At 38.8% G+C, this 16,274-nt stretch overlaps 1 pseudogene; it reads right to left on the bottom strand.

The window, feature by feature from the left end:
• Positions 1–605: 605 nt before the first annotated feature.
• The window catches only part of LOC128572744 (zinc finger protein 208-like), a 45,703-nt pseudogene continuing 30,034 nt past the window's right edge, over positions 606–16,274 (bottom strand).

A 16,274-nucleotide genomic window follows, 5' to 3' on the forward strand; every position in this document is an offset into this window, starting at 1 on the left:
GAAAAGTATGAGAAGTATTTAAAGACATTGTCATATTCCTCACATATGTAGAATATCTCTATGAATTCTGGTATGTACTGAAATGTGTGAATACTGGTTATAATATTCGACACTGTCTTCACAGTTGTAGGGGTTTTCTGTCATAAATTTCATATAGAGAATGGTTTGAGCACAAGTTAAACACTTGTCACATTCTTCACATTCATAGCCTTTCTGTTCAACATGAATTCTACTATGTACAGAAAACTATAATTACTGGCATAAAACTTCCACACACCTTCATATTGTGATTTTTTTCCAACATAATTTCTCTTATTTTTACTAAGGGCCAAGAATCAGTTAAAACCTTAGTCATTTATTCTCATTTGTAAGATTTGTCTCCAATATAAATTTTCTTACGTGTAGTAAAGTTTGAACTATGGTTAAGTGTATTGCCACACCATTCACTGTTGTAGGATTTCTTTCCAGTGTAAATTCTTATAAGCTTAGTAAGTTATGAACACCAAGTAAGTCACTGCCATATTCTTCATATTTCTAGAGTTTCCATGCTAACTCCTTTTTTTTTTAATATACAGGCTGGTTTATTCCTGAGTTAAAGGGTTTGCCACACTATTTATATTTGTAACGTCTCTCTCCAGAATGAATTCTTTCATGTACATAAAGGGTTGAGTACCGGTTAAAGGCTTTGCCACATTCTTCACATTTGTAGGGTTTCTCTCCAGAATGAATTCTTTTATGTACCGAAAGTGTTGAGGAATTATTAAAGGCTTTGCCACATTCTTCACATTTGTAGGGTTTCTCTTCAGAATGAATTCTTTTATGTACAGAAAGTGTTGAGGAATTATTAAAGGCTTTGCCACATTCTTCACATTTGTAGGGTTTCTCTCCAGAATGAACTCTTTTATGTACAGAAAGGGTTGAGTACCAGTTAAAGGCTTTGCCACATTCTTCACATTTGTAGGGCTTCTCTCCAGAATGAATTCTTTTATGTACAGAAAGGGTTGAGCACCCATTAAAGGCTTTGCCACATTCTTCACATTTGTAGGGTTTCTCTCCAGAATGAATTTTTTTATGTACAGAAATGGTTGAGGAATCGTTAAAGGCTTTTCCATATTCTTAACATTTGTAAGGTTTCTCCCCAGAATGAATTCTTTTATGTACAGAAAGGGTTGAGTACTGGTTAAAGGCTTTCCCACATTCTTCACATTTGTAGGGTTTCTCTCCAGAATGAATTCTTTTATGTACAGAAAGGTTTGAGTACCAGTTAAAGGCTTTTCCACATTCTTCACATTTGTAAGATTTCTCCCCAGAATGAATTCTTTTATGTACAGAAAGGGTTGAGTACTGGTTAAAGGCTTTTCCACATTCTTCACATTTGTAGGGTTTCTCTCCAGAATGAATTCTTTTATGTACAGAAAGGTTTGAGTACCAGTTAAAGGCTTTTCCACATTCTTCACATTTGTAAGGTTTCTCCCCAGAATGAATTCTTTTATGTACAGAAAGGGTTGAGTACTGGTTAAAGGCTTTTCCACATTCTTCACATTTGTAGGGTTTCTCTCCAGAATGAATTCTTTTATGTACAGAAAGGTTTGAGTACTGGTTAAAGGCTTTTCCACATTCTTCACATTTGTAAGGTTTCTCTCCAGAATGAATTCTTTTATGTACAGAAAGTGTTGAGGAATTATTAAAGGCTTTGCCACATTCTTCACATTTGTAGGGTTTCTCTTCAGAATGAATTCTTTTATGTACAGAAAGGTTTGAGTACCGGTTAAAGGCTTTTCCACATTCTTCACATTTGTAGGGTTTCTCTCCAGAATGAATTCTTTTATGTACAGAAAGGGTTGAGTACCAGTTAAAGGCTTTGCCACATTCTTCACATTTGTAGGGCTTCTCTCCAGAATGAATTCTTTTATGTACAGAAAGGGTTGAGCACCCATTAAAGGCTTTGCCACATTCTTCACATTTGTAGGGTTTCTCTCCAGAATGAATTCTTTTATGTACAGAAAGGTTTGAGTACCGGTTAAAGGCTTTTCCACATTCTTCACATTTGTAGGGTTTCTCTCCAGAATGAATTCTTTTATGTACAGAAAGGGTTGAGTACCGGTTAAAGGCTTTCCCGCATTCTTCACATTTGTAGGGTTTCTCTCCTGAATGAATTCTTTTATGTAAAGAAAGGGTTGAGTAGCAGTTAAAGGCTTTTCCACATTCTTCACATTTGTAAGGTTTCTCTCCAGAATGAATTCTTTTATGTACAGAAAGTGTTGAGGAATAATTAAAGGCTTTTCCACATTCTTCACATTTGTAGGGTTTCTCTCCAGAATGAATTCTTTTATGTACAGAAAATGTTGAGGAATTGTTAAAGGCTTTCCCACATTCTTCACATTTGTAGGGTTTCTCTCCAGAATGAATTCTTTTATGTACAGAAAGGGATGAGGACTCCTTAAAGGCTTTTCCACATTCTTCACATTTGTAGGGTTTCTCTCCAGAATGAATTCTTTTATGTACAGAAAATGTTGAGTACCATTTAAAGGCTTGTCCACATTCTTCACATTTGTAGGGTTTCTCTCCAGAATGAATTCTTTTATGCAGAGAAAGGGTTGAGGAATCCTTAAAGGCTTTCCCACATTCTTCACATTTGTAGGGTTTCTCTCCAGAATGAATTCTTTTATGCACAGAAAGGTATGAATACCAGTTAAAGGCTTTGCCACATTCTTCGCATTTGTAGGGTTTCTCTCCAGAATGAATTCTTTTATGTACAGAAAGATGTGAGTATTGGTTAAAGGCTTTTCCACATTCTTCACAATTGTAGGGTTTCTCTCCAGAATGAATTCTTTTATGTACAGAAAAGGTTGAGGAATCATGAAAGGCTTTCCCACATTCTTCACATTTGTAGGGTTTCTCTCCAGAATGAATTCTTTTATGTCCAGAAAGGCGTGAGTACCGGTTAAAGGCTTTTCCACATTCTTCACATTTGTAGGGTTTCTCTCCAGAATGAATTCTTTTATGTACAGAAAGGTTTGAGTACCGGTTAAAGGCTTTTCCACATTCTTCACATTTGTAAGGTTTCTCTCCAGAATGAATTCTTTTATGTACAGAAAAGGTTGAGGAATCATGAAAGGCTTTCCCACATTCTTCACATTTGTAGGGTTTCTCTCCAGAATGAATTCTTTTATGTACAGAAAGGCGTGAGTACCGGTTAAAGGCTTTTCCACATTCTTCACATTTGTAGGGTTTCTCTCCAGAATGAATTCTTTTATGTACAGAAAGGTTTGAGTACCAGTTAAAGGCTTTTCCACATTCTTCACATTTGTAGGGTTTCTCTCCAGAATGAATTCTTTTATGTGCAGAAAGGGTTGAGGAATCCTTAAAGGCTTTGCCACATTCTTCACATTTGTAGTGTTTCTCTTCAGAATGAATTCTTTTATGTACAGAAAGATGTGAGTACTGGTTAAAGGCTTTTCCACATTCTTCACATTTGTAGGGTTTCTCTCCAGAATGAATTCTTTTATGTACAGAAAAGGTTGAGGAATTGTTAAAGGCTTTCCCACATTCTTCACATTTGTAAGGTTTCTCTCCAGAATTAATTTTTTTATGTACAGAAAGGGTTGAGTACCAGTTAAAGGCTTTGTCACATTCTTCACATTGGTAGGGTTTCTCTCCAGAATGAATTCTTTGATGTACAGTATGGTGTGAGTACTGTTTAAAGGTTTTGTCACATTCTTCAGATTTGTAGGGTTTCTCTCTGGTATGAAATCTTTGATGTACGGAAAAGGTTGAGTACTTGTTAAAGTCTTTGCCACATTTTTGACATTTGTAGGGTTTCTCCACAGAATTAAATGTTTGCTGTGCAGAAAAATGTGAGGACTGGTTAAAGGATTTGCCACATTCATTACATTTGAAGGATTTCTCTGCAGAATAAATTCTTTTATGTAAAGAAAGGTTTGAGTATTGGTGAAAGGGTTGTCCACATTCTTCACATTTGTTGGGTTTCTCCCCAGAATGAATTCTTTCATGTACAGAAAGGTTTGAGTAATTGTTGAAGGCTTTGCCACATTCTTTACATGTGTAGGGTTTCTCTACATTATAAATTGTCTTATAGTTAGAATATTTTGAGCTATGGCTAAGACACTTGCCACAATGGGAGATTGTCTCTGCAGTATGAAGTCCCCTGTGCTTAGACAGTCTTGAGTAAGATGGAAAAACTTTGCAACATTTTTTACATTTACACTGCTTTTCCACAAAATGGGTTATCTTATGTTTACCAAAGTTTGAGCATAGATTTAAGGCTTTCCCATATTTTTTACACTCAAATGTTATTTCCCCAGTACATATCATCTTATGTCTATTTACATTTGATAATTTTCTGACAACTTTAAAACATTTACTACATTGGTAGATTTTACCATGCGTAGCTGTTAAACTTTCATTTAGTCCATTGTAACATACTTTCTGCTGATTATACTCACACAGCCTATCCCAGTCTTTTATTGAGTTTAAATTTTCAGGGGTATCTTTTTCGTATCTTCTCAGGATTATCTCTGGTAATAACATATTCATGCCGAGCACTTGCAAATTGGTCTGGGTAGAATGATTAAATATAACTGAAAGAAAATTAAAAATACAAAATTATGCCATTGAGTTTTATCACAATTGAATAAATATACATTACAAATTTTGTCTGTAAAATTATGCCCTGCACAGTAATAAGATGGCATAGAACAGTACAAATGCCATAATAATTTTTGAGATACATATAAGTAAGAAATATATACTGCATTTTAGCAATTATAAAAACAAAGTGAGAACTTTTAGCCCATCATGTGAGCACAATGTGAAGAGGCATATAGAGGCCGGGTGCAGTGGTTTATGTTTGTAAACCTAGCACTCTGGGAGAATGAGAGTGTGGATTGCTTCAACATAGGTATTTGAGAGCAGTCTGAGCCAAAGTGAAACCCTGTTTATATCAAAAATAGAAAAAATTAGTGAGGCAAGTGGCAGACACCTGCAGGCCCAGCAACTCACGAAGCTGAGGCAAAAGTATCTATTGAGCCCAGGAGGTTGGGGTTGCTGTTAACTGTAATACCACAGGACTCTATCTGTGGTAAAAGACACTCTGTCTCAAAAACATTTAACTATATAAAATCAAATAAGAAAAAAATGATCATGATAAAAGGTGCAAAATATGGGAAGAAAAGTTTGTTCTTCTTATACACCACTGGTATACACCCATCTGAAAACAGCATTGTCCATATGAAAGTAAACTCCCTCTCTCCCCCAAATAGAGACCTTCATTAACTCTACTGGCTTTTCAGGGCTTTTCTAAAGATAGATTATGTCTCCCAAGAGGGAGAGTGATGAAGGGAATGGTGCAGTTTTGGGGTTTTTTTTTAGTTGTTGCTGTTATTTGTTTGTTCTTTTGTTGGTGTTGTTTTAGATTATGGCTAGGGCTGGGTTTGATGCCACCACCTCTGGCATATGGGGCAGGTGTCCTACTTCTTTGAGCCATAGGCATTGCCCAAGAATGGTGTAGTTTTTATAAAACTGACTGGGGGAGCTGAAACCGAAGGTCAAATATTGTTACAGCACCAGAGTAACTCCAGTACAACAGACAGATTCAGGTCTAGCAACTGATTACAAGCTCTTAGGAAATGTGGGGAAAATGCTTCAGCTGGAAAATAGCCACACAATTCCACAGGCAACACACTTTCAGAATGTATACTGAACTGCCTCAAGTCTTTAGTATAATTTGTGTCAGAGTCCTGTAAGGTAAAGTCACATCATGGATTTTGTGAAAGGTGCCTTATGTGGCTTGGTGCCCATAGCACAGTGGTTACAGTGTCAGCCACACACAGGGAGGGTGGTGGGTTTGAACACAGACTGGGCCAGCTAAACACCAATGACAACTAGAACAAAAAATAGCCAGGCACAAAATATGGAAACACCCTAAATGCTCACTAACCCAAGAATGGATTAACAAGCTGTGGTATATGTACACTATAGAATATTATTCAGCCATTAAAAAAGATGGAGACTTTACATCCTTTGTATTAACCCAGATGGAAATGGAGCACATTATTCTTAGTAAAGCATTACAAGAATGGAGAAACATGAATCCTATGTACTCAATTTTGATAAGAGGAGAATTAATGACAATTAATGACACGGTAGGGGTAGGGGAAGGGGAGAGCAGAGACAGAAAGAAGGAGGGAGGGGTGGAGAAAGGAAGAGCAGAGAGAGGGAAGGAGCGAGGCGGTGTGGTCTTGTTGTGCGCCACACCTTTTGGGGGCAAGACACAATTGTGAGAGGGTCTTTACTTAACAAATGCAATCAGTGTAACCTAGTTTCTCTCACCCTCAATTAATCCCAAACAATAAATTAAAAAAAAATAGCAGGGAACTGTTGTGGGCACCTGTAGTCCCAGCTACCTTGGAGGCGGAGGTGAGAGAATCCCTTAAACCCAAGAGTTTGAGGTCGCTGTGAGCTGTGATGCCACAGCACTCTACCGAGGGTAACAGAGTAAGACTCTGTCTCAAAAGAAAAAAAGAAAACAAAATTGTCTTTTATGATCCTCAAAAATCAATGAAAGATTAGAACATGTAAAAAATAATAGAGTGACATAACCTGAAGAAACAAAATAAGCAATGTAGAATACACCATACAAAATAGAGGTGTCTAAATTATCTAAGAGTTTTATCTTAATGATGGTAAATGGATGAAATGGGAATGATACAAAAAACTAAGTAAAATCATAAAAAGTGAGATATCAACAAAAAGAAAAGCTTTAAAAAAAATATTCCTAACTTGAAGAAAATAGTGGAAAAGACTGAGAAATTTTCAAAAAAAAATACAGAATGTCAAGCTCACCACACTTCAGCTAGGAGAAACACAAAGAAACCCATAAAAAGACACATGAAGATCAAAGATTTGAAAGCCACACAAGAGTATCCTGAAAGCCAGGAAAGAAAACAGATGTGTCATCTCTAAGAATGTTCTTATAAGATTACTAGTGGTTTTTTTGACACACACATTCCCCATCAAAAAAGAGTTAGATGATATAGTCTAAGTGCTGAAAGGACAAAAATTTTAAAACACATATACTATATCCAGCAAAACATTCCTTCAAGATAAAGAAAAAAATAAACATTTATCAAGATAAATGAATGCTGAAAACTGCCAAGGAAGAAATCTCAAAGGAAGCCCCTTTCTTTGAACTTACGCTTGAGAACAATGATAAATTAGGTAACAATAAGTAAATCTGAAAAAAAAAAAACAAAAACTAAGTACATTTAAGTAAACTTTTGTGTTATTATAATGACAGGGTAGAAAGCACTTTTATTTTATTTATTTATTTAAATATTTGTTTGTTTGTTTGTTTGTTTTTTGTAGAGACTAAGTCTCACTCACCCTTGGTAGAGTGCCATGGCATCACACAGCTTACAGCAACCTCAAACTCCTGGGTTTAGGCAATTCTCTTTGCCTCAGCCTGCAAAGTAGCTGGGACTACAGGCGCTCACCACAATGCCCGGCTATTTTTTTGTTGTGGTTTGGCTGGGGCCAGGTTTGAACTAACGACCCTCGGTATATGGGGCCAGCACCCTACCCACTGAACCACAGGTGCTGCCCTATTTTTTGTTTGTTTTTGTTAAGACAGAGTCTTAAGCTGTCACTCTGGGTAGAGTGCCATGGCATCACAGCTCACAGAAACCTCAAACTCTTGGCCTTAAGGGATTTTCTTACCAGCATAACACCAGGCTATCTTTTGGTTGTAGTTGTCATTGTTGTTTGGCAGGTTGGGGCTGGATTCAAACCTGCCAGCTCGACGTGTATGTGGCTAATGCCCTAGCTGCTGAGCTACAGGCATTGAGCCCAGAAAGATTTTTAAATCATGCTTTAAAATTCAAAGATAAAAAATAATCTTAACATGATACATCTGTTAATGGTAGAAGTGTTCAATGTAACAAGATGAAATTGGTGACATCAGTAAGTTGAAAGAAAGGATGGGCAAGGTGGCTCATGCCTGTAATCCTAGCAGTTGGGATGTCAAGGCCTGTGATTTCCTGAGCTCACAGGTTCCACACCAGCCTGAGCCAGAGAGAGACCTCATCTCTAAAATAGTTGGGCACTGTGGCAAGCACCTGCAGTTCCAGCTACTAGAGAGTTGAGGCAAGAGAATCGCTTCAGCCCAAGAGTTGCATGTTGCTGTGCACTACAATACCAGGGCAACACCATAGCACTCTAATAAGGGTGAGAAAAGTGAGACTGTCTCAAAAAACAAAACAAAACAAAAAAACTAGCCAGGCATTGTGGCAGGGGCCTGTACTCACAGCTATTGAAGAGATTGAAGCAAGACAATCTCTAATCTGAGAGTTTGAGGTTGCCGTGGGCTATGACAATACCACAGCACTCTACTCATGGCCACAGAGTGAGACTCTGACAAAAAAAAAACAAAACAAAAACTCCATAGAACAACAAAATAAGGAATATAAAGAGTTATAATTTTTGCGTTCAATTAAAGTTAGCTTGATATGAGTCTGAATAATATTAATAATATTGTTATATCTTCAAGAACTTTTTATAATTTCCGTTCTTCAAGGTGTTCAGAAAGAAAATATCTATAGAATTCATGTGAAGTAAACAAAGAAAGCAATCAGAATAATTACAAAAATCAATAAAACAGAAATGAAGGTAGCAAGAGAAGAAATGAGGAGAAAATATCTAGAACAAATAAAGTAATAGTAACTTTTAATGTAATTAACTCAATAATCTAAAAAGATGATATGGCTGAATAGACTTACAATAAATAAGTTTCTACAATATTAGGTCTAAAGAAAACTCCTTTTAGCTTTATGGATACAAATAAGCTAAAAGTTAAAAAGACAAAAAATCTGTATGCCAAGCAAATAGTAACTCTAAGTAGGTGAAGTAGCTGTAATTATATCAGACAATATACACTTGTGGCCTAAACAGCCAAGAAAAAAATGTAGTAGTTATAGAATAGGCCCCTTTACAAAGAATCCTCACTATCTATTACATATACTCACAAACCTCATTTAGGTATATTACATATCTTGTATTATATAAACAAGTATTTATAACATGATTGATTCCAAATATAAGAAATAAATCATGGCAAAAGCAAAGGAAGAAACAGCCATGTGGTTATTTTTAATTTTAGACCCTAGTTTTTTGGGTTTTTTTTCTCTTTTTTAAGATTTCAGATTAATATGAGGGTACAAACAAGGCCAAGGTGAGAGGATTGTTTGAGTTTGTGAGTTTGAGACAAGACTGAGCAAGAGCAAGACTCTGATCCTACTAAAAAAACAGTAAAAATATTAGCCAGGCCTTGTGTAGAAACCTGTACTCCCAGCTACTTGAGAGGCTGAGACTGAAAAATCACTTGAACCAAGATGGTTAAAATTGCTCTTATCTATGCTGATTCCACGGCACACTGGTCTGATGGCAACACAGTGAGCCTTTGTCTTAATGAGAAAATGAACATAAGAAATGAAAACAAGAACAGAGGTGCCTTTATGTAACAAGAGAAAGAAACCCATACTTCCAGAAATCATTTCCAATAAAGCTAAGCTTCCCTAATCACATTGCATTGTTTGGTCTCCTCCTTCAACTTTGGACCTCTGACCAGTGTTCTCTGCTTCATTCACTCCAACCTACCTGGGTGCTTGACTAATGTCTGCTGAGTCTTCACCTTCCAGGGTTCTTTCCTTTGTTCCAGACAGGTGATGAGCTCTGGCTTAGAGACAGCAAGCCCTGTTTCATTAGAAAAAAAAAGATAACATGATATTTGTCAGTCTTCACCAGTTAACAATCTAGTACCTTCATAGAGTACAGAACACAACATTTTAGAGATCCTAAAAGAAAAATCTAAAAATAGAGGTTTCTCACAGAAACTTTAGAATATTTTAAAAGCATTAAAAATGCTCCACTATCCAGCGCTATGGAAATAAAAATTGGTACTAGAAACTAGTCTTAAAGGTATGGGCAACACTTCTAAGCCTCTACATTTTTGAAATTACCATCAATGTAGGGAAGGATATAATGCCAAGATAACATCTGAAATATTTTCTTTTCTATACCAAGAACTTATGTTTTCCTTAGAAACAACAATCTGAAACTAATGCAGTCAAAGAAGAATCTCCACAGAACCCACCTTCAGAGAAACAATATGAAATGCTTAGTGTACAGTTAAGAAATGTGCATGTAAGTTATCCTCACCAAGGAAGACCAGGTGTCTGTAGGTCTCTAACATGACATCACGATACAAATTCTGCTGAGCAGAATCCAGGCAGTCCCACTCCTCCATAGAAAATTCTATAGACACATCTCTGAATGTCAACAGTTCCTGAAAAATATAAATAAATAAATATTTATCATGACACCACGGGAAGATTTAATTTCATTTTTACATAAATGAGTGGGTGAAAACTTCTTTTGACTTACATGACTGACTGGTATTATGTAGTAAGTACAGCACAGAGATAGTCCCTCATGTGCTCTCTAAAACTGAGGAAAGAGGATGGGATAACATCTACAACAACAGTGTAGATAATGTGCTTTTTGTCTTTACAATGCAAAAATCAGGCCACCAATACAGGCATGTAAATTCTTGCACCTTCTTACATCATACACTATGACCTGTGCATTATTTATTACGTGAAAATATCATGGTGAGGTAAATAGAAATCCTAAGATTTTAACGTGTGCAGGCATGAACTGGAGATCTTCTCAAATGAAGTTTTTTGTGTTTTTGTTTTTTTTTTTGAGACATAGTCTCCCTATATCACCCTTGGTAGAATGCAATGGTGTCACAGCTCACACCTCTTGGGCTTCAGTGATTCTCTTGCCTCAACTTCCCAAGTAGCTGGGACTCTAGGCACCCACCACACTGCCCAGCTATTTTCTTCTTGCGGTTGTCACTGTTGTTTAGCTGGCCTGGGCCAGGCTGGAACAAGGCAGACTTAGTACATGTGGCTGGAGAGTAACCACTGTGCTATGGGTGCAAGCCTTAAATGCAGTTTTTTACTCAGTAGATATTGGGTGAAGCTTCATTTTTGAATTTCCAAAAAGCTCAACAGGGATGCCAATATTTCTGTCCCATGATAATATTTTATCACACGTGAGACTAGATTTATCCCAGTTGAATTGTGACCCAGTAAACAACCATTAGAGCCTTTATTTTCCAAACAAGGTATAAAAAGAGAATCTCTGAAGGTGCATATGAGTTGATACTCTCCCCAAAGTATTTAATCATATTCTGATAAAAAACAGTTAAAAAAATGTTTTTTAAAGTTGAAAGTACAGGCTTAGTGCCTATAGCTAAACGGCAAGGGCGCCAGCCACATACACAGGACTGTTGGGTTCAAATCTAGCCCAGGCCTGCTAAACAATGACAAGTACAACCAAAAAATAGCCAGGGATTGTGCAGGCACCTGCAGTTTCAGCTACTTGGGAGAGTGAGTCAAGAGAATCGCTTAAGCCCAAGAGTTAGAGTTTGCTGTGAGCTGTGACACCAAGGCACACTACCCAGGGTGAGAGGTTGAGACTCTGTCTCAAAAAAAAGAAAAAAAAAACAAAAACGCTGAAGGTACAGATATCTGCCCTAAATTCTAATCTGTAATGCTATCTTTAAAAACTCTCCTTAGCATCCTAGAAAGCAAGGCTTTTCTAATAATTCTGATTTTGAGAACCTTGAGTTACTTTAGGCCATTCATGACATCTTCTGTAAACTGCATGTGTGTCACCTTATTTTAAACAGCACTGAGGGGGCTTCTGGACTGAAACTTAATGGTACATACTCCCCTGCTTTGCTAATGTACGATGACCAAATATCACCCACACCGAGTAAAATGGGGATCCACTTATTTCCATTCAAAATAAGCACAAAGGCAACATATATTCTGCCATCTCCTCATGTTGCTCTTTTTTTTTTTTTTTTTTTTGAGACAGTCTCATTATGTCACCCTCCATAGAGTCCGGTGGCATCAGAGCTCACAGAAACCTCAAACTCTTGGGTTCAAGCAATTCTCTTCCCTCAGCCACCCTAGTAGCTAGAAAAACAGGTTCCCACCATAATCCCCTAGTATTTTATTTTGTTTTGTTTAGCAGGCCTGGGACACTTCGAACCCACCAACCCCAGACCATGTGGCCAGAGCACTAACCACTGACCGACAGGCACCAAGCCCTCATGTTGCTCTTGAATAAACTGCTTTTATTTCTACCAGCTTACCAACTCTGGTATGCTGAGTTTGGCTTTTGAGAAGTGAGTAATCAAACTTGAATTTGAATAAAATTTTGCACTTTTTGAGTGAGTCTATGAAATGGCTTCTTCAACAATTCCCCCTATTGTTGGTGTTACTTGTCCCAGACTACACCAGCACTGAGCTAGAGAACACAGCAGAGTTCCTTCTACTCAACACCTTTTTAACAACACAAACAATGCTGGTCTAAGTTAAGAACACCAATCATAATCTTGAAACACGGCATTGTCTGCTGGACCTTCAAAGTTTCCTAGGACTAGAGAAGGTAGCAGTGTCTGACTAGGGAACTGTATTTAGAATTTGGAACTACAAACTTGGGTCTTGGAGAACTGGGGAGCAAGCTAGTGCCCTGTGTACATCCAAAGGAATTCAGAAAGAAGAAAAATGGAAAAATGGAAATCCTCAGGTATATTAACGCACATCTGTAATTCAGAATATGTTTCTGGGACTGATAATCTCTGTATCAGTTGTAGGTCTAAAGATATCAGGATCATTATATGAGAAAGAGGGTTGATTGTTGCCCTATAAATGTATTTTTGAAGAAATCTACAGATTGTCCCCAAAGTCACACCAATGTCTCTATAAATATGGAAAATTCATTAGAAAATTTTACAAAGAGGTAGCCAACACATAGAGAATGCTTTGTAAATGTTTTGTATACTTTCATAATAAATATTTTTTAAATAAAGGTAAATTTAGCTACAATTTCCCCTTTCCCTACCTATGATGACTTTAGGGTAATTTTTGGTGTGGGAGGTGCCTGTGGCTCAGTAGGTGGAGTGCTGGCCCCATATGCCGAGGGTGGTGGGTTCAAAGCCAGCTGCAGCCAAACTGCAACAAGAACAACAACAACAAAAATAGCCAGGTGCTCTGGCTGGTGCCTGTAGTCCCAGCTACTTGGGAGACTGAGGCAAGATCTCCTAAGCCCAGGAGTTGGAGGTTGCTGTGAGCTGTGATGGCACATTACTCTACCTAGGGTGATAAAGTGAGACTCTGTCTCAAAAAAAAAAAAAAATTGAGGGGGACACCCTGTAGTGAAACTGCACTAAAAGGGAGATTGAAAATAGACAGTCGGGAGGCAGAGAGAAGATAGCTGACTGAAGCCAGCTTACCACAGAGGCTCCCGTCCAGAAGGAGAGTTAAAGGACAAAAATTTAGCAAGTAACCTGGTGGATTAGAGCTGCACCAAGACAGAAGACTGATGAATGCACATCAACCCCGCTGAGGCGAGCTGTGACCCAAAAGATACAAACAAAAGGTACAAAATCCATCACCAAGTGGACAGGAGACCCTTCCCTCATGAGAACGGCTCGAAGTGCCCCACAAATAAATGAGCAGAGTTCAAAGGTCCTCCCACTACACTCCACGAAGAGACCCTCTAAAAACTGAATCCACCTCCCCTACTAGGGTGCCATGGTATTCTCCTGCCAGGCATAAAACTGTGTAAAACTGTATATATTCGCTACCTGTAACTCTGAGCTCCCAGGACTCCCCTCCACTCTCACTCTGAGGTCTGCAGGCCTATCTCCAAGGAGTCCAGATTCTTGAGTGATTTCTCCAGGGGTGTGGACAGGGCCTAAACTGCACCTGCTCAGTGCTGACTCTGCCGAACAGGAGTGAGAAAAGGACAGTTGGCTAAGAGGGAACCACACTGGAGCGGCAGTGCCCCGAGGAGCAGAGCAGCAGCCATCTTTAGGCAACAATAAGGCTCATTCCTGGATATTCTGAAGCCACATCCCCTGTCTCCCTGGGCAAACAGAGGAGGATGGGCATCTACTCAGCTAGCAACAACCAGGGAACAGATCTGGGATGGAAACACAGGCCCCGTGAGTAAAGGATTTGCCTGAGGCAATACCAGACTAGGTGGAGTGTGGGAACAAGAAATGCACGCGCAGAGCCCGGAAGTTCCCAGGGCAGGGCTGAACCAAATAACCGCTTTACTGAGCCTAAGACGCACCCAACCCTCAGGGGATTGTCAGCCTATAGACAAAGGAAGACAGGAGGCTAGAACTGACAGGTTACCAAATGCAAATCTGCAGAAGCAAACACAGGGCCTGAGGCGCAGGCTCTAGGAACTCAAAACAGCTTCTCTTCTGCAGGGGAATTTAGCAGGGACAGAAACAAATTCCCGCATAGTTGTTCTGTTCTGTTCTGTCAGTAACATCATTCAGGGGTTGGGCTGAAACTGACTGAACATAAGCCAGCCTCCGTCAAGTGCCAGAGGTTGTCAGGCCTCACTTCCCCCTGCCAGATAGAGGCAGAGCGCAGCAGCCTGGCTGAGCAGAAATAGATTTCCTTTTGATTCAGGCAGGTGCAAAACCCTGGAGTATCTGTTCACTACAGGCAACTGGGTCACAGCCCTGCTGGGATACCAGTGATTGGGTGTAACAGAGTTGCATGGTGGGGAAGGAGGCATCAACCTTCCCAGACTGATCTATTTGCTGGGTGGGTCCTCCTGACTCCATGAAGCATCAGAGCAAGCCATACCTGAGTAGTCACCAGACCCCTGAGATCCAGTTGCCACAAAACTTTTAAAGTCTCCTACATGAGACTTTAGTCAGGTGCTGACTGAGACAATTGATTTGGACCTTCTGAACGGAACCAATCGCCCGAGGACTATTCCAGTGGTGCCCTGGGTGTGTGGTTGTAGGAAGGTTTGATTTTTGTTTTTCAATTGTTGCCTGTGGGGGGCAAGGTGAATTAATTGCTGGTATTTCTCCACAGCTGAGACTTTAACCCAGAGTAATTGTTTCACTAGGGTCAAACAGAGACCACCTGAAAACAAGACAGAACAAATTAGCCCCACCAGACCAACCAGGTCCCCAGTTTCTCAGGTCGTAGCACTGTACGGGTGCTTGACAAAGCTCCAGGGGAAAAATCAAATGGGGTAAAAGAATCATGGGGAGGATTCAGCAGAAAAACTCCGGTAACATGAATAACCAAAATAGATCAACCCCACCAAGGAAAGGTATGGCATATGTAACTGAAGATCCCATTCATAAACAGCCGGCCAAGATGTCAGAAATCGAACTCAGAATTTGGATTGCAAACAAGATCAATAGAATGGAGGAAAATTTGGAATGAGAAATTCGAGGAGCAATTCAAAAGTCGGAATTAGAAATTCAAGGAGAAATTCAAAAGTTGTCTCAAGAATTTAACGAATTTAAAAACAAAACCACCAAAGATTTTGACACACTGAGCAAGAATTTGCAGCCCTCAAAGATCTGAAAAATACAGTAGAATCCCTCAGTAACAGAGTGGAGCAAGCAGAAGAAAGGATTTCTGACATTGAAGACAAAGGCTTTGAACGCTCCCCAACACTCAAAGAGGAAGAGAAATTGAGAGAAAAAAACAGATCATTATCTCAGAGAGCTCTGGGATAATTTGAAGAAGGCTAATTGGAATCCCTGAAAGTGATGAAGTGGCCTTGCATGGCACAGAGACCCTTCTCCATGAAACTATGAAAGAGAATTTTCTAGACATGCCAAGAGATTCTGAAATTCAGATAGCAGACAGTTTCACAAATCCAGCATGACTCATTCTGAATAAGACATCCCCAGGCATATCATAATTAACTTCATTAGCATTAATATAAAAGACAAAATTCTGAAAACAGCTAGACATAAGAAATCCATTAGCTACAAAGGGAAGAGTATTAGAATTACTACAGATCTCCCTGCTAAAACTTTTCAAGCCAGAAGAGGGTGGTCATCGACTTTTAATCTCCTAAAGCAAAATAACTTTCAACCCCGGATCTTGTAAACTGAGTTTCATTTATGATGGGGAAATTAAATACTTAAATGACATTCACATTTTGAAGAAATTTGCCATAACCAAACCAGCTCTTCAGGATATCCTCAGACCTATTCTCCATAATGACCAGCCCAATCCTCTACCACAAAAGTAAACTCACTCAGAAACTTTTGATCAAACTCCAAATTCCACACTGGTGAAAAGATTAAAAATGTCCACTGAACTTTCGAAAAACTTGATACCCAA

The sequence above is a fragment of the Nycticebus coucang genome, chromosome 20 (genome assembly GCF_027406575.1).
Source record: "Nycticebus coucang isolate mNycCou1 chromosome 20, mNycCou1.pri, whole genome shotgun sequence".
In the NCBI taxonomy this organism is placed as follows: Eukaryota; Metazoa; Chordata; class Mammalia; order Primates; family Lorisidae; genus Nycticebus; species Nycticebus coucang.